We start from the raw sequence: 23,409 nt of genomic DNA, 5'->3' as shown, positions 1-23,409 counted from the left end.
GTGAACAAGACATGTGAGCCAGTTACTAACTACTCTACGCTATCTTAGCTTCTCAGCGCAATGTCAATACCAAGCCTCTTCGCAGCTTTAAGTCCTTGAACCAATAATACGTTGACAGAAATGCGACTGAAATAAATGTTATCCGCACATGTTGTGTTGTTATCACACCGTCGCGCTATACCGACTCGCTCATATTTATAGCACATCTACAAATTCTTGATATTAACATACAATGTACAGAGTTGAGCCAAATTATTAGAACAAGTCACGGAAAAACAGCAAAATTGAAAAGATATACAAGTGTTTTTGCCTCTTTCTGTAAAACATTCATATGTTTTGGGTTTAAAAGTGACAAACTTATGACAGTTTTCAATTAAGTTTGCAATTTTCAACGTCAAACTTGTTTTTAAATATCTATATTCTGTAAATGTACATGTTTTTCACGGTGCTCAAAACCTTTGACCAGCAAACTTGGCCCGTGTTGTGGCGGTTAGTGTAAATCGAAATATAATTGGTTTATTTTTGTAAAATATAGAGTTATCTAAATATATATAAAGTTACATATATTTATATATAATGGAAGAGGAAACGAAACGTTTTAACATTATTTAACAAGTATCACAAAACCGTAATTTTTGCCATACAGATGTACCCATTTAAACATTAGTTTTATATGCAAATTCATGGTAATTTTTGTGAAAGATTTTTTTCGAAGGAATATAAATTTGTTTTAAGTAAAAATTTTACAATGCACCCATTTACTTATTATTTAACCCCTTTAGCTCTCTTGGGGAAACAGTCACCATAAAATAAAAATTTCACAGTTTTTTTTATTTACTAACCAATATACATATAATACATAATTAACCAATATATATAATATATAATATTAGTGGTAACAATACCTCCCTAATTGAGAAATTCTCGTGTTTAGGGAGGGAGCACTATCAAATTGACAGTACTATACATACTTATCAGTTGTTACAATTTGGATGCATGAAGGACTACTTTTTTTATACATAATGAAAATAAAAGTTGCATTTTTTTTTGTACATAATGAATTTTTTTTTATACATAATGAAAAATATAAGATGGCATTTGTTTTGTACATAATGGAAATATAGGTTGGCACATCGTAACACATACTTAAAAATTATTTAATTGTAAAATGTTTTTTGAGTTTTAGTTTAAAAATTTCATAATTCCTCTCGGATTGTATTTCTATAGGGAGTTCGTTAAAGCATTTTATTGCTGAGTATGTGTAATGATGTTGAGGTGTTGTAGTATTAAGTTTAGGGATTATTATTTGTCCTAAGGTTCTCTACAGTTGATATATTTCATTGATTTTGGGGCTTGACTAGTTATTTTTTTCCACAATTTTCAGTTTCCCAATATTGTCACAGCCATGAAAACACCATACGTTTTATCCATTCTAAGAGTTTTTATTGTGTATTATTATTTGTATTGTTTTTAAATTATGTAGTACTATGTGACTGGTAATATCTTATCTCGTGTTTTAAATATTCACGACTTACAAATAATCTCTAAAGTTTTTTAATCAAACGTATGCAAAATATGAACAATAGTATCTCATAACTTATAACCACTATTTGGAATTGTTCATATTTGGTATATTTATCATTTGCCAACTATAAACCCTGCACCCATTGGTGGAAAGGGTGTAAATGGAGCTCAAATCAAAGTTTTTCTACAAATCTATCAAATGCTTTTACAAAAGCTCTCTGATTTTCATAAAATTGATGTAGGTATTTTTGGAAATAAGTGCAATTTTATTACCAGGCCGAAGTTTTACGTAATTCTTGGCTAAATAATTGTATTTTTTCACAGGATGTTGGGAATGGGAGATAAAATCTAATTTTCTTCCCACTGTTCTAGAAAAGCACTTACGTCTTGTTTACGAGAAAATTTCATTAAATAAGAGAAAATTATTTTCCTCTCCTATGTGCTTACTCTAGATTCAGATATACCATATAGTATAATGTAGGTACTTAGATAGATAATTAAATATCGAAAAACTTTTAAATGTTTCAACATCAACGCATTTTTTCTCAGATTTTCTTGTATTTATGGTGTTTCATTTTCAAACGTCATGCAACGTATTACTTTGGGACAAATAATGGAAAAATTAAGAAAAATAAAAGACGTTTTAATATATTTATATCGCATTAAACTACAATTAAGCAGTTTGTCTACGGGATGTACATGTTCAATTCCAATGTAAATATATGTTTATAAATACATTATATTATTAATAATAAATATTTGTACATAATATTATAAAATTTAATATTCATGCTTATGAACTACCTATTGAGTTAAATTGATGACTATTTTAAAAATAGTATTGTAAATTGTACCTACAAAATTTATCATAAAAAATTGAAAAGGTACTAAAGATATCGTGAAATTCACAAATAATGTGAAAATTAACGATGGTACCGAATAAAAAAAATAGAACTTATTCTTTCATTTTTCGATTAAAAAGGACGGCCTAAAAAAACACTTTATTAAAAATACAAAAAGACTTTATTACAAAATTTACAACATTAAGGCTTTACACAAAATCATAAATTACAATCTAAATTACTTCTCGCAAAAAGGGAACACACAGAGGAACCAACAAATTTTCGTTTTCGTGTAACAGATTAGATGATTTCTTTAAATTTTCTTAACCCTACGTTTTCTAAACATCATCAAGTAAGATATACTGACAGCACTGTCTATTCTAGTTTAGAATTTGCTATCGTCCGCTTCGTGACACTACTGACTGCTGTTATTCAATGTATTTTTGCTGATACGTCGCGCATTTGACATGTCGTAACGCAGCGGGTACCCAAAACCTAACGACCGCGACCCGCGACTGGCGGAACTCGTTTTTGAGACAGCACATTATTTGCGCCACGAACCGGACAATTATTTTGAGATGACATTCGTATTTCACACATTCCTAAAACACAACTAAAAAAACGAATCTATTTTCGTTCAAATATCTACGCTGCTTCTTAGATTACTGGTATCTTCTCCCATCGAAGATTGGCTTTCATTAAAAATCTAAATTTCATTAAAATTCTAAAAATCAGCTTTAGTAAAATTATCAACGTTTTTCTCTTGACTACAAAAAAGTTGTAATTTTATATAACCCATTTTATCAGTTGGTTCGTTAGTCATGACACTGTTTTTAATACGTACAAACAAGTAGTAGTAGAAAAGACAATTAAAAGTGAGTTATTATAGTTAGGTACTTAATCGCTTGTCTGAATTTGTTCAAATTCAATTCAACATAAAAACATTTCCTATTTTGAAAATTACACTTAAATTCGAAGCAAATCTGAGTTCTAGAGTTCATCTAACCGAAGTTACAGATACAATCGAAATTGGTATTTTTATTATAATTCGTAAAAGCATTTCCTTTTAACAATTACAATTTAAACACAACTTTCTTTTAAACCACTTTTTTGTTTTTGTACGTTTTTTTTCTCAAGCGGCGGGGAGGGGGGATGAAATGCCATATTACTTTTTAAATGTTCTTATTGTTGTTGTATTTTATTCCAATTATCGACGTAACCCCATATACGTTTTTGATTCACTTCATTATGCCGTGAGTAAGATGTCCCCGTTCCCTTTGTATAATTCTGAGTCAGACGTTACGCACTGCGTCGCTCTTGTTTCTGTTATTAATCTTATTCAATACTCGAGCATTTATCTATTCTATTTAGATGAGACGTGAAGCGAAAAAAATTGGTTCCAAGTTTTTACCTCCAACTCTCCCAACGTTCTAACTAAAACTACCGAATTTTGCCTTAGAGCACCGCTTATCGCTTTCTAATAGTGGAACAAGTTTCGACGGCATGTTAGTTAGCAGTAGCACCTCTAATTGTAGTTCTATGTTCGCTATACCTATTTTGTAACACATAAACAAAAAACTTATAAAACCGAAAAAGATTTCCACAAAATTTCACACGCATCACTTTATATTGGAGTCAGTAAAATTATTTCATAGCTTCAAATAAACTGTGACATAATTTTGGCGGCGGTAACCTTACAAATTTACGTAACATTAAAAATAACAATATTATTCTATATAAATAAAAATATAAATGTTAATTTGTTCAAAATCTTAAATCTCTTTAGGACGGGTTGTTTCGGAGAATTTGAACAATTCATCAAATTTCAACGTTCATTTTCAAGTTCTGTGAAAGATTTTTTCAAGTTCTGTTTTTATTTCAGTTTTGTCAAGCAACTAGCCTACAATGATATAATAACAAAACTTGAATAAGTTTTTCACAGAACCCGAAAATAAACGTTGAAATTTGATGAATTGTTCAAATTCTCCGAAACGATTGCTTTGAAATTTTGACACAACATTGCATTGGAATATGAGTGTGTTTTTAGATATATTGGTGTCACCTGTGACAGGTGACATCTGTTGTATGTAAACAGCTATTTTTAATAAAAAAATAATATAAATCTTTATAATTGTTTTCCGATGTTCCGAAAAATATTCATTACTACGGAAGCAATTTAATATATTTTGGTTTTGCGAATGAAATTTTTCTTGTTTTTCATATGTCCGTATTACCATTATATTATTTAAACATTGTTGAAACAATACAATTATGCAGAGTTTTTAGTTCAGTCACGTTAGCTGGCTAAACAGCTGTTAACACAATCAATCTTTTTTAAATATGAAAATCAGCATTCATAGCCAGCATGAAATCATTTTTAATTAAGTAAATCATGGGAGCACATGTTTTGATACGGAAAATTTATACAGAAATTAAAATCAACCTGAAACGAGGCGCATAGTTTCATATGCGTTCGGTGAATTTATTAAAATGATGATATCTTACCTACATCCGTGAAATATTATTTTTGTAGATAAATCAATTTTTTTATTAAAAAATACGACTTCTTAACAAATTTTCCCAAAGAATGTTCATAGGACTTTTACTAAAATGTGAAATGAATACAAATTCAAAATTCGTTATAAATTTTATTTCTGAATCGAAACTGAATGAAATTATTGTTTCGACAATACCTATCCGAAAAGTAGTAGACCCATAGAGCCGCAGAAAATCTAATTGGAGTATGCAAATGATCACATATGATCACATAATATATGTGGTCAGAGAAGATACAACCTATTGTAATCGAAGTATGCATATTTGACAGCTCTCTCATTATGCTTTTATTTCCTTACAATAACAAGCGTTTATAGAAAAGTTTGCGTTGACTCAAGGTCACTCAATGGATGGCCCAACACATACATCAATAAATTATAAGTTTGCGTTATATCAAGGTCACTCAATGGATGAACCTACACACACATCAATAAATTATAAGTTTGCGTTGACTCAAGGTCATTCAATGGATGGACCTACACAAAAATCAATAAATTATAAGTTTGCGTTGACTCGAGGTCATTCAATGGATGGACCTACACAAAAATCAATAAATTATAAGTTTGCGTTATATCAAGATCACTCAATGGATGGACCTACACACACATCAATAAATTATAAGTTTTCGTTGACTCGAGGTCACTCAATGGATGGACCTACACACATATCAATAAATTTTATACTGAAATTTTTTTTTACAGCAACCCTTTTAAAATTATTTTACAATCAATATATTAAGAACGAAATGTCTTTGTACAGCTGAAATAAAAAAAATATCATTAGCAAATTATGAGCGTAACCCAACCGACTCTAAATCAACAAGTATATTATTTATAGGTTTGTTTTACACAAATATTTTATCAACTATAATAATCCAGTTTATATTTAAACATATTTTTTGCAATTGCATCGAATACACAAATAACACGCGCTACAAGTGAACAGGAAATAAATGGCACGATACACCTACATAATTTCGTCTAATAGTTGCTATTTGAGTCATTTGAGTCATTTTTGTTACCATAATATTATTTAACTTGTTTGTTTTTTCACCGCACCTCTTTCTCACAATGCTAAATCCTTATCAAAAAGTGTTATCGACTCAGTTCATTCCCGATAACATTATTTGTTTGTGATCCTGACATTTGCGTTTGACAGCTGTTTACAATTAATTAGTCAATGTTGAACCTAAATGTAGTCTTTACCGTCGGGTAAGGTTGAAAAAGGTGAAAAATATGTGGAAGATTTCAAGTTTATTATTCTGATTATGATTATCATACTAAGAATATGTAGTAAAGGGTTCTCCAATAAGTGGTGTTACTTTGAATAGCCCACTATTTCAGTAGATGTTACTTTTGGAGCTGTTATTTTTTGACACTTGAAAAGTGAAAAGTACGTCATTGATAAAAATGGAACGATACACGCTTCAACAAGGCATTGAAATTATTAAAATTCACTTGAGTGAATCAAATGCAAAGCATCTTGGGTGATGAGGCCCATTTCCACCGCGGTGGCTTCGTCAATAAGAAAAATTGTCGCATCTGGGGCTCGGAAAACCCAAGAATTATTGTTGAAAAGCCTCTTTATCTTCAACGTGTGACTGTATGGTGCGGTTTATGGTCCTTCGGAGTCATTAGACCTTACTTTTTCAAAAATGAGGCTGGAGCAACAGCTACGGTGAATGGATTGCACTATTGAGAGATGATTAATGATTTTTTATGGCTGGAATTGGATGGTATTGATCTGGATAACGTTTACTTTCAACAAGACGGCGCTACATGCCACACAAGCAACGAAACTATTGATCTTTTACGATTGAATTTCAAAATAACACCTCTTATTGGAAAACCTGTATTAACATTTTCATTAGTAATAGCATTACCCCCGACGCGTTGCTATGGATCAGATGATGCTGTTTTAAAAAAGGTTGTTTTTACCTGTCTCGGGTGACTATGTAATATACGTATATATAAACACACGTGTGTTCGAATTTAACGTTGTTTTAAAATTGTAAGCATATCATATTATAAGCAATTGTGCAGAACTTTCGAAAAATTTAGGATTTTGCAAAAACGAACATTTATATATATGTAGTATTAATAGGTAAGTTTTTAGATTCTCACGGCCAAAAGCATTTTTGTTGTTTGTTTTTGGGGTGTTATGCCGTGTTGCGCTAGCTCCTTCTTTAGCCGACGTTTCGGACAGCGTTGCAGTGTCCATCATCAGGGCAGATCCGGTAGATCCGAAGATGTGTCGGCTAAAGAAGGAGTTAGCGCAACACGGCATAACACCCCAAAAACAAACAACAAAAAAAAGTAGTATTAATATTTTTATTAGTAACAGCTTTGCTTTCTGTGCAGTTAGAGAAACGATAGCACATGTTGATTTTACGTCCAACAGATGATACTGTTTTTAAAATAGCTTCTTTTTACCCGTTTCAGGTGACATCTATGTAATATACGTATATATAAACAAACGTGTATTCAAAGTTTACGTTGCGTTAAAATTGTAAGCGTTTCATATTATAAGCAATCAGTGAAGAACTTTTTGGAAATTTATGAATTTATTTATTTAGATAAAACGATCTTAAGCCGTACACTCTGCACCGGTTCCAACTGGCTACAACGTCATTTTGACGTAGAGACCGTCAATGTCTGGTAAGACAGCTGTCACTCGATGTGACGTCAGGGCAGCTGAATTCAAATTTCAAAAACAAACATATCGTTTTGGAGGCAAATCGAAAATAGCATATCTTAAGTCGCATTAGAAAATCTATTCGTCAACATAAAAATGTACTTCGGTATCGTAATTTTTTTCACTTCGTTCTATTTTCTCTTTTATATTGTGTTAAGATTATTTTTCTACTTATTTATATAAGTCACCACCAGTTCAACCCAGGATACCTGCTGTATCAGGAAATAACAATTCATAAAATAAAACAAATAAAAAAAATTTCCCAAGAAAAATATCACTGTCAATCAATAAAATCAGATAAATAAGTGTAGTTGTAATAACACAATAAATGAGTTAATAATCATTTTTTTATACAATATTGTTATTATGGGTATTAAATATATTTATTTTTATGACAAAAATGCATGTAATAATTTAAAATATAATATGAATCGTTTTGCGAACAACAGACCTTCAACCAGTATTCAATTATTTATCTAACCGACAACAACAGTTTCATGTAATGCCACCATATGGCCATAAAAAATTATATGTTTTATTTTTATCCGATATTTGTTATTTTCTTAGCAATGTTCGATCGCAAACGCAAATCTACTTGCCAAACATCAATACACTGTTCCATTGGTATCGTAAAGAAAACAGATGTTTATTGCTAGAAGTACACAAAAATACACAATTATGTAATCAAGGCTACTGATTTACGAACATGAGAATTATTCACGAGAATGTTGGCATTATTTTTTGCAATCACTGATTCTTTTTTAATATTTTAATTTTTTTCGTAAGATTATTGTTGTAGTTCGTATATTTTTACGTCTTACGTTTGAGGAAATAATAATTTTGTAAAATTTTCGTAAAATATTTTTCGAATTTCTTAAAAATAATCACAATAATGATAAATATAGACAGTTATTTATTTATTTATTTATTTATACATTTTAGGAAAAGTTGACAGCAAATCTTTAATTATAAAATGATACAATAATAATATAGTTAATTATGCCAATTATGAACTTTCCACTGATGAATAGTTAATGGTAAGGTATACAATGTCATAGAGATGTTCTCTTAAATTAATTTCTTCTTTAGTTAGAAAATATTAAAATAGAGGAGGGTGAGGGGTGAGGAGGAGGAAATATAGGATAAGGATTAAGGACGGGAATATACAGGAATTGAACTTCTAGTTTGAGTTTTGTTGATTATTGAGTTTTTGTTTTATGTCGCGTAAAGTAGAGTTAAAAATGTCAATATGGTAATAATTTAAGTTAAATTAATGTGTGGATCTGTAGATAAATGAGTTTTGTTTGGAATTGGTCTTACAATGAGGGAGATTAAAAGTAAGCGACTGTCTGCTGTTGCGATTGGGAACATGGAATAATAGGCGTTGAAGAAGATCAGGACTATCGATTAAATTGTGTGTAATTTTAAATAACATTACCGAATCTGCTATATTTCTTCGGAAAGTTAACTTCTGTATATTGAAGAACTTTGCAGAGTCTTCATTACTAATATGAGATCGAAAAGAGCGGAAATTAAGGTATTTTAGAAATCTATTTTGAACACTTTCAATTCTATTTTTATGTATTGCATAGCCTGGGTTCCACACTTGTGATGCGTATTCAAGGATACTACGAACGTATGAGAAATACAGTGTTTTGAAGGTAGTAATATCTTTGAATTGTTTACAGGAACGGATTATGAAACCCAGACAAACAAACCGGGATAATGAAAGTATTCCGGTGCAGAGTTATTGTTTTAAGTATTACTCGGACGTTTCCGACTATTTCTACCATTCAAACCACTCCTGGCACTAATAAGAACAAACTTTGAAAATTTTAACGATATCGTTCGACTACTTTTCGAATGTGCGAGCACAGGCATACGCAGTATGAATTTTTATATATTACTAGCTGACGTGATCCGACTTTTCTCTACTTTATATTTATACAATATGCATCTCTTATATTTATAAACTTTTTGGAAAAAATCTCTATATGATGGTGAAAACCCTATCATAATCCGTTGCATAGTTTATTTATTTATTATTATTACACGCCCTAATGGGCTTTTACACACTACAAAGTTTAATAGTTGAGTATCACAGTTATTATAGATTCTACAAAATTAAAACAATAAAGGAAACATAAAGCAACGAAAAAAGAAAAAATATTAAATGTTAGTAAAAATGATAAGAAGTCTCACATAAATAGATATTCAAAATAAAAATAAAAATAAATATATTGCGGAAATTATAGATGTCTATTTGTATCTCGATCTATAAAAGAATTGAAATAAACAATATTTATATTGATTATTTTTAAGATGAAATATATCTCCCAGATCAGAGTATTTATTTCCGAGACTGTGAAGTCTTGGAATTGGAGAATTTTGATAAGACAGTGTCCTGGTGTTGTAAAAATAAAAGGGTAGTAAATTTCGGCAAGATCTTTTGGGTATGTGGATGCTGATTAATTGGAGTAACTCAGGACAGTCAATTTTGTAATGAAGTATTTTATGTAGTACTATTAAATCTGTGTTTATTCTTCTTTCAGAAAGTTTTAATAGGGACAATTTATCTAGTAAGTAGTTATAATCAATGTTTTCTACAGGAATATGCAATTTATAGTTTATATACTTCAAGAACTTATGTTGAATCTTTTCAATATTATCGGAATGAATATTGTAAAAGGGAGACCATAATGTAGAGTTATACTCAAGTTGGCATCTAACAAGGGTTTTGTACTACATGATAAATGTATAAGCAGACAGACGCGGATATTGACTTTATTTTACACTTTTTCGAGATAAACATGAATCACAATTTTTTCATAAGCAACCATAAATTTGAATGCATGACAAATAATGTTATCTAGTGTTGAGAGCCCGAAATAACTGTCCACTGTCTGTTCATCAGAATTCAATTATAAAACTTAATCTAAAAATACGTTTGATTATTGCAGTAATCCTGTGGGGATAAACAAAATTTCTGTGTATTTACTGAGATGAACGTAAATTTATAATATATTGACTTTTAAATTAACAATTTTACAGCATGGTGGCAGTTTATTATTTCCATGAGGGCCTTCTAACGAGAATATTACGTGAGTAAATTTAGCTGTGAATATTTGCAGAAAATTTCACGTAGAATAGTAGTATTTTCAACAATTTATTTTCATTACAGGATTTTTCTATACAGTTTTAATGATAACATTGTAATTAGACATAGACATTTTCTATACAGTTTTAATGATAACATTGTAATTAGACATTTGACGGCCGGCATAGTCCAGTGGTAACGCATTGGACTGCCATTCCGAAGGTCGCGGGTTCGAACCCGGCGTGCGCAAATAAATTTTATTTGATTAATTTGTGTTATTTCACAATTAATTAATTAAAATAGTATATAGTATATTTGCGGCACGTTCCAGAGTGGAAGATACTACCAGTATCGCCCTGGTGTAAGACCACCATTCAGAATTGAAACGTTGCTCCAAATGGCTTTAGCCGTGTTTAGTGACTAGATCTGAATAGCCAGGTACTTCCCCACCTTCCTCTTTCCCTTCCCCACTTACCTTCAGCCTCACAACATCCCCCAATTGGGGATGCCATAGTCTCACTGGCTCCAGACGGGAGCAGTTGGGACTCTTGTGAGGTATTCACTATAAAAAAAAAAAAATCAAAAATGGCGTCTATAAGGTCACAAATGCAGATTATTGGAGAAGAAAATAAATGGTAAAAAGGTGTGATGGCAATCGGTGATTTGAAAACATTGCTAAAAACTGAATGTTTAAATCTTTTTTATCTACTTTATTTCTTCTTGGTAATAATTATTAATAATTAGTCACGGTTCAAATATTGTTACAATATACTGTCAAATTAATTTCGTAACTCATCTAATACACATTTTTGCGTATTTTTTAAAATATTTTTTATTTGTACTCGTATGTAGTATTACTTCATGTTTGTGATTACTCTAATTTTGCTTCACTTAAATATAAATTGTTAACCTCGATATAGTATTACCCCTAGTGAGGTTGATTTTTATGAGAAAAAAAACATTATTTATATATGGCGAGATGCAATAAATAACTAATAAGCAATCCATAAAATTAAATTATAACTAAAATGATAAAAATGAACTAAAATCTGTAATACTTTATTTGTTCATTGAAAAGAAAAATTAAATATCTAAATTTTTTTTGTATGTTTTAATAAAAAGTTCTAAAAATGGACGAAATTGTCTGAAACCGTTCGGATAAGTGAGAAATAGATATGGAATAAAACTTTATAAAATGTTTTTTTTTTATTGATTATCCGTAGATTTATTATTTTTAAGCTGAATATTCCAATTCAATATATCATTGATATCATTCTGATTAAACAACTAAAATTGATTACGTTGTCTTATAGGTATGTGGTCTGTGACTTTGTTTTTTATAAAATTATTAATGATGGTATTTACAGCCCTAAAATTCTCGCCTTAATAAACTTACATGTAAGTAAGAGACGAAATGCTACCTTTCCTGCTACAATTTTTTTCCCTTGACTTATATAAAGACTTGTCGAAACATTGTTCGACTGTAACAAATGCCTAAATGTGTACTGGTACTACCAGTATATAATTAACACATCTATAATACAGGGTTTTCCAATAAGAGGTGTTATTTTGAATAGCCCGCTGTTTCGGTAGATGTTACTTTTGAAGCTGTCTTTTTTGACATTTGACAAGTAGAAACTGCGTCATTAATAAACGATACACGCTTCAAAAACGCATTGAAATTATTAAAATTCACTTGAGTGAATCAAATGCAAATCATCTTGAGTGATGAGTCCCATTTCCACCGCGGTGGCTTCGTCAATAAGCAAAATTGTCGCATCTGGGGCTTGGAAAACCCAAGAGTTATTGTTGAAAAGCCTCTCTATCCTCTACGTGTGAATGTTTGGTGCGGTTTATGGTCCGGCGGAGTCATTGGACCTTACTTTTTCGAAAATGAGGCTGGAGCAACAGTTACGGTGAATGGATTGCGCTATTGAGAGATGATTAATGATTTTTTGTGGCCGGAATTGAATGGTATTGATCTAGACAATGTTTACTTTCATCAAGACAGCGCTACGTGCCACACAAGCAACGAAACCATTGATCTTTTACGATTGAATATCAAAATAACACCTCTTATTGGAAAACCCTGTATGTCTAAGCGATTAAATTTTCAGGGCAAAAACATAATTTTGCACAACTTCGCAGTGCATCACCTCAAGTATTTTCTACATGTGGCGTGGGTATGCTAGTATGTGTGACCGACTCAAAACATTTTTTCCCAATCGACAATATCAGTACTTGCTCCATGTGGCACAATTCTATAAATAACTTTTTTCATACCTGCCTTGGAGACATTTCTAGAATATTAAACAAAAAATTGAACACAACACACATCGAAGTGCGCATATTAGTTGCTAATTAAGAAAAATCTGTCTCCGAAATGCTAATCGAAGTCAGCTAAGAGTTACTGTTAGTTCAAAAACGGTTTAAAGAGAATATAACAGTTTTATCAGGTATAAAATTGATAATCTTATGCACTTTTATGCTATGTACATTGGTGAACTTTTTCTGTTTTATCCATAACAATAATCATCATCACCAAACTTATTAATTTCGGTTATAAATTCTTGCGAAATGTACATAATGTAATGTAAAATTATTTACCTTCATTGAACTCAATTTTCTTAGCAATAAAGAAGGTACAAAATTTTATTTTATTCTACATTAGAAATTTGTATTTATTTTGTTAAAATATTTGACGGATCTAATCTGAATCAGTAATTATTTAAAACTTACCAATAGTGTTCATTTGAAAGTTAAATAATTATCTCGAATAATTTTTTAATCCTGAAGCATTTTTTATAAATAATTTTCAACTAATCACAATTCACAAATGCTACCGTTAATTTTTCACTGTTCTACTATATTAATAATAATAACAATAAAAAAAATATAACTTAAAAATTTGCAGAAAAATCGAATATTTTGAATCTATCACGGCAGTCTGTAATTAATAATTAATTAGTGTTACATCCTTTCCTCTAAATTTGAGAATATTCTTGAATATTTTTATCATAATTCTGAGACAACTATAACATTTTGTATTATAAATAATATATGACAGGTCGATTGGTCAGAGTTGATGAGGTCAGTCTGTAAAAATGTGAAAATAAAATAAGCTTTCCACCGTCGCGGTGCTACGTCCCATGGTGAGATTCCACCTCCACCACAGATAGTCTTTACTGGCTAGAATTCCTCACCATTCACCTAGTTTTCAGTCCATCCCATCCTCCTCCAATCTTTTTTCAAGCAGTCTATCCACCTTCACATACAAAAATGCGCTCCGCTGGCTGCCGTCCTTTGCCATTCGCCTAGTCTTCAGTTCTTCCCGTCCCGCTTTAATCTTCTTCTACGCAGTCTATCCACCTTCACATCCACATAAAAATGCTCTCCACTGGTTGTGGTCACTCGTCTTTCACCTAGTCTTCAGTCCTTCCCGTCCTGCTCCAATCTTCTACGCAGTCTGTCCACCTTCACATTCACATAAAAATGCTCTCCACTTGCTGTGGTCATTCGCCTTTCACCTAGTCTTCAGTCCTTCCCGTCCTGCTCCAATCTTCTTACACGCAGTTTATCCTCCTTCATATCCACATAAAAATGCTCTCCACTGGCTGCCTTCACTCGCCATTTGCCTAGTATTTAGTCCTTCCCTTCTGCTCCAATCTCCTTCCACGCAGTCTTTTCCACCTTTTCCTTGCCTTAAGGTTGCTTCTACTGAAACACCCACACAGAAACTACTATCAATCCGTTATTTCCGTATTTGTAACATAATTATAATAACATATTCAGTTTGTGTTATAAATATCATTACGTTGCACGATTTTGATAACGTTACTAATAATAATAATAATAACATTAACATAAACAGCGAACTGCCCAACTGCCGATAAGTACGTCGAGACGCGATAATAACACATGTTGATACGCGTTCAGAATAACGTGACCTTCTTTTCATTCGCTATTTATGTTATTTTTACGCTCAACGTGGGTTAAGTACAACTGCAGGGATTGAAAAAAGATCAAACATTTTGTTCAATAGCAACAGTTGGCAAATGTTCTGGGGCTAAATTTATACGGTTATCTTCAGAACTTTAGCAGATTTATTATGCTTTACCTCTAATTTTTTTGAAAAGTTTGTCAGCTCTGTCTGTTTTGATTTTAGATTTATTTCAAATATAATAATTCTATTTGAACTGTCAACAATAATTTTATATTAAAATAAGTATATAGCATACCAATATTTATTTATTTATTTATTTATTTACGCCCTAATGGGCTTTTACAAAAGTAGTTAACGAGTAATACAGTTGTGTTACATAATTTACAGTAAATTATGATTTTTGATTAAATTAAGGTAAATTCAAATTAATAGTGTGGATTGCGGAAAGCTAAATATGTATTAAGGAACATATAAATATAAAAACAAAAGTGTATTCACTACGGAGTTGTGAATTCATATATCTCAGTAAAATGATTAAAAAGATTTCGTTTTATAACTAATACGGAATCTTTAAGCATGTCTACAATATTCCCAAATTTATTGCCAAAATGATGTAGTCTATTTATAGGTGTATGAGCTTCATAGTTGGTTTTAAAATTGTTACAGAAAAATGTAGCACTTTGCCTCGTATTTCTAGTCGGTACGTAAAATTTTATTTTGGCAATTCAATATGTATTTTTATAAAAATATAATTAGTTATAAAACTCAGTAAGTCGGTGGGATTAAGCCAGTGTCAGACCACGCTATAAGTGCGTTATATTTACGTGGCTAAGCGTATTTTAGCATATCGCTCGCTTCCCATTTGTAGTATATGGCGGGCGATACGCTGAAATAGGCCAAGCCATGATGCGTATAGCGTAATGTGACGCCTACCTTATGGTATCATGAATTATTTGTTGGTCTTTGTAAGGTAGAAACGGTTAAGGGAAGGGAAGGTAGATGGGAAGAGTGTATGTAGGTTAGTACCTACCTGGCTTTTTGAGCCTAGTTATTATTATTAAAGCGATGCACTGCAAATAATGCACGTGTTTTTAGTTAGAAAATTACACTTCTTGGCCTTTGAAATTATTGATAATTTTTCTCAAAAGCCTAGGGAAAAGATAAAGTATCAGGCTGAAAAATTGCTTTAAAGTGAAAACTCTTCTACTTACGAACCCCTTTTCGGATATGGTTTTATTGCATAGTTCAGAAAATTAGGTTCTTTGAAAAATGGTTAAAAAAATGTTGTAGCTGAAATTCACAAAATAAAATAAAATTAACTTTCAAAAATCAAAACTGGTGGCTGGTGTTAAGCGGGAATTTTAACCTTATCACCATCTATATAAGAGGTGTTATTGTTAGTGGCCCGATTCCATATGTTGCACAAGGTCGCTTTAATACTTATTAGAGTTCATGCGATTTATAGCAACGTGTCTGTTCTGAATGGTTGTCTCTTTTCAATACAATTATAAAAACATTTTCTTATATGGAAAAAAATACAACACAATACACTATCTTTATGTTAATTTCAATTATATACACTGTATTTATAAATAAAAAATACACAAAATGCATTCAAAATTGGCTAAAAATTCCTTCCCATTACAAATATGCCCAGTGAACGAGGTGACATGCTTTAATGATCTTTTCAAACAATTCTTTTCTATTTATGTTATTATTTAAACAAAAAAGTAAAATTTCATAGATAATTTATTTCGAAGCCGTCAGAGAAGCTGCATTCGTCAAATAAAGTTGTTTCTAAACATATATTTAGTGCAAGCTTTCCGACCTTATCCTTCATACATTTTCTTTTAAATCGTTTAAAAAATCGTGGATTTTTGTATGGAGTATATCGGTGTCCAAGCACGCTTGATTGATGTCATAAATTTGTTATTGTAATATCTATCATTCTAATGTGTTAAATGTTGTACAATAAGTGTGTACAACACATTCCTGTTTTTTTTGTAAAAAAATAAGTATTTGCCATTAAAAAAATTAACACCATATAAACTAATCAAGTTTGCTGGCACATACATACATCATAAATGAAACTTTGTTTTAGAAAAAAAACCCATGATATTCTATCTGGGTTTGGAATCAAAGATGTCTTTTTACACTTTGGTACAGTCATCGTCAAGTTTTAAAGAAGTTTAAACAAAAAGAGTTTCGCTTTCGCAACCCCTGGTCTATTGTTTTTGACTAGAGTTGTGACGTCACGCTTCGAACAGATTATATTTCGTTAGGTCATAAATTCGCACAGCGACGTCTTCATTCCTTAAGCGATCGTTATTTTGACTCCGTTTTGGTCATTTTGCTTCTACCTATTTATTACTGAATTGCAATGGCGTATGTATTCCATTTTTCTGGAAACCGCACGTTCGGCAAAATAAATGTTCGTTCGCTTGTGATACTTAGCTACTGTACTGCTCACTGTATACGTCAATTTATTTAAATTACTACATAGTCTATTTTTAAACATAAATTTGGTAATGTGAAGACACGAAAGAAACCCAAAATAACACGTGTAGAGAAAATATAAAACTGTCGTGTGGCGTCGCTTTGATTTTTTTTACAAATCTAGTTTTCTTCCGAGTTTATGAAACTTTGTCCCCTTGCCGAAGGTCACATGATATTTCGTAAGACAATCCCAACCCCCTTTTCCACCTATTTGAGCAGATTTTTTATACTTAACGAAATTTTGCACATTTGACATTCAAAATGAGGAAAATAACTGACCACATTATTTTAAACTAATCAAGGCCGTGGACCTCGCTTAGTTTATAATAAACCACGTTTTAAACTGTGAATATGTAATATTTATTGAGAAAAAATACAAATCATTTTAAATCAATTATATTATAAAATAAGTGTTTAATGTGCATACAGCTAAAACTCAGAAACGAGTCCCGGTACGATCAAGGGAGTTATATGGTGTGGTAGCCCCATACACCCCACAACCAAGAAGAGGGTTACCGTCTTTACCTGCATTCCAGAACATCCCGAAACATTCTGGAATGTTCGGGAAATAGTCTGGAACGTTCGGGAACATCCCGGAACATCCCATATCATAATTTACTAAAAACGGGAATACAGGCCATTTCTTAATAAACTTTTACTAGATTCGTAATTGTGACAGTACATTGATATCTCTTATCTAAATAGTATAAAACAAAGTTACTAGCCGCGTCTGTTTGTGTGTTTAGTTCTTCTTAACTATGTAACGGAGTTTGATATGGTTTTCACTATCATTTAGAGAATTTCTTCCGGAAGGTTTTTATACATTATGTGTATACAAACCTTCCGGATGGACTTAAATGGATATTAAACTTATTGAAAGTAGAGAAAAGTTGAGAAAAGCCGGGTACACGTCAGCTAGTAATAAATAAAAAAATATGGTTATCTCCCATATGTATCACAGCTACAAAGTTACTGAATCGTGTGAATATCCAATAAGCTTTTATCTGAAGCTTAAAACCTTTTTTTAGGAAAATTACAGCATAGTGGAAAAAACTAATCAAAGGAACAAAAACTTAATTAACTTATTTTGCGTTTGATTTCTGAGTAAACGGAGATTAATCATTCTTACACAAAATAGCAATTGCTATGGGTATAATTCGATGGTCTTGCATCGAAAATAGGAGAAGTTTTATATCGTGTTTATTAATTGATGTATCTATGCTAGTTTATGTTGATCAGGAGATCTTTTCGATCCATCGCCATCGGGAAAGATGTTTTGCAGCAAAAAACGACCTTAAAGTGAAGTTAGCGTAAGTATTGCCTTCCGAGTAATCGATTCATTCAGATTTGGTTCGTTTGCTAGGGCGTTCGAGCATGTCCGTTGCTTTCAAAGATTTGCTACTAAGAACTGCTATCAGACTTTTTATCAATTAAAAATAATCACTTTGAGATTTTTCATGATATATTTTTTCTGCATACTAATCATCTCGACGCATTGGGGAATTCCACAAATATTCCTTTCAATAACCAATAAATCTTTCGCCTTTTACTAAAGATTTCCGTGGAGGGGAGCGCTCAAATGAGTATATAAATTTAAAAAAATATTTTGGAAAACTTTTAATGAATGTGGAATGATTTAAAAACTTTAAGAAATTGGAACATAAACACAACACTAGGTTCACGAAGATGAAGACATGCTTTTTCCAAAATATAACAATAAATACGGACAACGAACCCTGGAAATTTAAAAATTGTAAATTCTCAAATAGATTCAGGCCCGCACTGAAAACATAGCTCGTAAGTAAAAATACTTTATACTTGTCATCACTATCAATCAAAAGTTGTTATTTATTAGCTTGTAGATTTAGTGTTATTTTAGATTAAGTATTATTATTATGTATATTTATAATTAGTAATAATATTATGTTCACATATTTACATTGTAATTGAACAAGTACATCTTGTTGACAAACTACTTAATTGTAGTTTAAGGAGATGATACTTAATTTTTAAAAATTTATTTTCTACTTCTAAATTTTTTTACTGAATCACAGATTTTCCACTTTCATACATTGCATTATTATTTATTTACTGTACATAAGTACCTTTAAATACAGAATAAAATATTTTAAAAAAGGATTGTTACATAAAGGAATAGTGTGGTTCCTTCTAAGTGATTTATATCTATGATTTCGATTACCGAACCTCCAGTATTTACTCAAGTAATCATTATGCATTGGTAAGATTGCCAACCCTGCGATATTTTTAACTCTTAGGTTTGCCACACCTGCGCTCTGAACAAACACTGAAAAACTGTGCAAAAAGCAAGCACTGCCATTCATTGAACGAAAGCCAGAAAGAATTTAACATTTCAATTAATTTTATTTGTTGCCAACAAAATATACAGTGTAAACATACTTATATCATTACTAATTTCTACAACTAAAATTAACAATCAAGTTATAGAAAACAAAATTTAAACTATCTATTTTTTTTCAAATACTCGTATATGAAATCCTTTTTGTAAGTTCTTTTGGTGCTGTTAAAATATCTGTTACTTCTGTAAATTGGTTATCTAAGCTGAGTATATATGCTTTTAGGGAGTAACAAACGAATTGGTAATGACATTATTGTTGCACTAAAAGACAATTTTAGTTCATGTGACTCTATTAAGAAAATGAAATCTAATCAATTGAAATAATGCAGGGATAACGTAATTAATGCTTTTAAAAAGAAAAATGACATGACACATTAATCTTCTGTCGGAAAGCTTTATTAATTTTACAGTTTTCACTAGACAGATAAAGTTTATATTTTCAACGGGATATTAAATTTATGTTTTGTACGTGTTAAAAATTAGTGTTGTATTTTTTCACGTCATGATATAAATCGATTCAAATTGCTTGAATTTGACAACAATACAATAATCCCACCTACGTTTTGTGCTATTTTTAGCATCTAACTCGCATTAAAATAATTGTTTGAAACAATGGAATACGAATTGGAAATGACGAGGAGTTTTGAAATTCAATAATATTTGTGTTTGACGTATTGAAAGTGCTTTGATCGCAATTTGAAACCTTGAGCATCATTTCGGTTAATGCAACACGTTGAAATAGTGCACTGTCACTTCTCCAAATATTGAGTATGTTTATACTAATCAGTTGATGTTGCATACAATTTATTTTAAGCATCAGCAACTACTATCGATTATTGATATTTGACGTGAAACTATCCAGTACACGCGTTCTCTCACTTTTGGACCTAGAGAGACTATGGCATTTATGACTGAGTAGCTTTTTTTCAAAACTCAACAAAGTGCCCTACATAAACATTCCATATTTTTTTGCCGTTAAAAATCAACTGGTCATCAAAATTTGTTCTTATTTTTATGTTAATTTATTTTTAACAATAAAATCTTATTTTATAAACTTTACTCACTTAGATACAAAGTAATTGAAAAAACAAATAGGCCAGCGCCACACTTGACGGAAATTCCGTCGCGTAACTTCCGCGGGAGTCAATCCGTTACCATACGTTGCAGCCACACTGAATATTCCGTGGCGGATTATCAGTCGACTGCCAACGCTTATACGGTGTGGTCGTAATGGATCCAATAGAAGTGATAGCTATTTATGAGGCATTAGAAGAAGAAAGAAAAATAAATCGTAAATATTGGGTTCATCCCATAAATACTCTTCGACTAGAAATTGGGCAATTTCATACCTTGTATATGCAACTAAGACATTATCCAGATAAAACATTCGAATATTATCGAATGTCCATACAATCATTTGATGTAGGTATTGCTGAATTTAACGAAGGACTATATTACCAAGCAAAATACAAAACTTAGAACGGCTATATCTCTAGAGTCCAATAAATCGTTCAGTGTCGAACATCCTGTGCGTTCGTCGTCGCCGCGTTTTATCCGCCGAATGTAGCGCGATGCATACAAATACTTGGAATGCGACGTTGATGCCGATCTTCCGCCGACGGAAGATCGCTGCGCGGAGGACGTAGCAGGCGCGAGAGTCGGCGGTCAGCCACGGAGCGACCGATCGTCCGCGACGGAACGACCGATCTTCCGCGTAGTGTGCCCGCTATTTGTAATTTATATGCAATTACATGTATTGGCGTTCCGTCGCGAAAGATCCGCGACGGAATTTCCGTCAAGTGTGGCGCTGGCCATAGGCGCGAAAAAAAAATGTTCTACGACATATGTTGATTTTTGAAAAAAAAAAAAATCATTAATCGGGATATGTTGTGGGGCTGAAAGGAGTGGGAGAAGGAAGGAGATGTAAAGATGATGGATAGGAAGTACCTGGATGTTCAGATTTAGGCACTAAGCATGGTCAAAGCCATTTCAGAGAACGTTTCGATTCTGAATGGAGATTTTTCACCAGGGCGCCCAGTTTTTTTACAATTTGTTCAAAAGCTGTAACGGACTAAGGATGGATTGTTTGACAGAATTTATCAAATTTTAAAATTATAATACAAGTTCAGTGAAAGTTCTCTTCAAGTTCTGTTATTATTTTATCATGGTCCGGCTGCTTCACAAAACTTGGATAATAGCAGAACGTGAATTTTAATTGTGTAATTTGATGAATTATTCAAATACTGTGAAACTACCCGTCCTTGGAATCGGCATTTAACGGGAGCTGTTAAAAAAACAAAATGGCGGTGAGTGGCCATTTTATGACTAGGGTCAATTTCTGCGGGTCTTGGAGTATCTACAACACTATGTTTTTGGCAGACACATGGAGATAACTTAGGACTGGTTGTTTCACGGAATTTGAATAATTTATCAAATTTCAAAGTTGTTTTTTAAGTTCTATGAAGGTTCTATTCAAGTTATATTTATATATCCTTATTGGCCAGGGTCTTCATAAAACTGAAATAATAACAGAACTTGAATGGAACCTTCATAGAACTTGAAAATCAACTTTGATATTTGATGGATTGTTAAAATTTTGTGAAACAACCCGTCCTAAGTTTTCTCCATGTGTCTGCCACACAACAATCTATCCATCCAAGCCGAACTCAACCAATGTTAGGCAAGTGGCGCTGCCAGTAAGAGCTCCATTGTAATCACTTTTCTCTTCATTTACATCAATTTAAGACAAATATGAACCTTCATAGAACTTGAAAATCAACTTTGATGGATTGTTAAAATTTTGTGAAACAATCCATCCTTACTGATATGGAACACTGTTAATCTATTTAAAATCCAGTAAAATTATTCCCTTTCCAGTAAAAAACGGGACTGCAGGCCTGTAATGAATGAAATGAGAGTTCCTAACAAAGTATCAGTCAAAAACAAATGTTTTATGAGGACGGCGGATTACGTGTTCATACAAATATTGATACTGAAAAACTGATATTGTACCATAACGTCATGGTATTGATTGGGAAAGGAAAATGTATTCCCGATATATTCTCAATGACTAATGTTATATCAGGAAATTGGCATGCTATAATTTTTTTTAATTTGACAATATTTCTTCGTGCATTAAATTTTATATAAAAGATATAGATACATAGATAAGATATATCCATTAATGGAGGGCTGAACGCAGTTGGCGCTAACAAAAAAATTGTCCAAAGAAGCGAAGTTAGCAGTCCACAATAGAGTGCTGGTACCTACCCTGATGTATGGAAGTGAGGCATGGAGCTGGCAAAGAAAGTAGATTGAATGCTGTTGAAATGAGATCCCTGAGGCGTATGTGTGTATGATCGTGTGAGGAATGTGGAGATCCGCAAAGAGTGCAAGGCTGATGTAAGCGTAGTGAGTAAGATCAGGAAAGGGACGCTTAGATGGTTTGGGCATGTAGAGCAAATGATCGAAGAAAGGAGTGTAAGGAGAATATACAATGCAAATGTGAATGGTAGCAGAAGTCGGGGACGCCCGAGGAAGACATGGCACGACCAAGTGAATCAGATACTTGAGTCGGGCCATGTCAAGAGTCAGAACAATAGAAGAGTATGTATGAGACGATGTATGAATGTGAATGAGGCAAGGAGTGTGTGCCAAAACCGAGTTGTTTGGCGGTCCGTTCTCTCTGCCTACCCCTGCGGGAAAACGGCGTGATGGTTAGTTAGTTAGTTACTTAAAAGATATAGATAAAAATGTAGTTTTTTTTAAAGATGAAAACATTATTATGCTTCGGATGTGGGAGTCGGTTGATTGGCACTTGTCCGGGACTTGCGCGAAAAACCTTTTTTTTTCTTTCTTACCGAAATTGAATCGTGAAATT

General features: G+C 32.1%; 1 protein-coding gene and 1 non-coding gene across 2 annotated transcripts in view; both read left to right on the top strand.

The window, feature by feature from the left end:
* Window positions 1-23,409, top strand: part of LOC149417296 (atrial natriuretic peptide receptor 1-like) — a 513,733-nt gene that overhangs the window by 3,529 nt on the left and 486,795 nt on the right. The window lies entirely within an intron of this gene.
* On the top strand, window positions 18,657-18,771 carry LOC149417298 (U5 spliceosomal RNA). Its single transcript, XR_016303379.1, has one exon. It is a non-coding gene; the product is annotated as a U5 spliceosomal RNA (small nuclear RNA).

This window comes from Hesperophylax consimilis, chromosome 15, assembly GCF_061612785.1.
Source record: "Hesperophylax consimilis isolate HC1 chromosome 15, BYU_Hcon_1.0, whole genome shotgun sequence".
Taxonomy (NCBI): domain Eukaryota; kingdom Metazoa; phylum Arthropoda; class Insecta; order Trichoptera; family Limnephilidae; genus Hesperophylax; species Hesperophylax consimilis.
The sequence above is the reverse complement of the archived record's forward strand: the minus strand, read 5'-3'. Positions and strand labels throughout refer to the sequence as shown.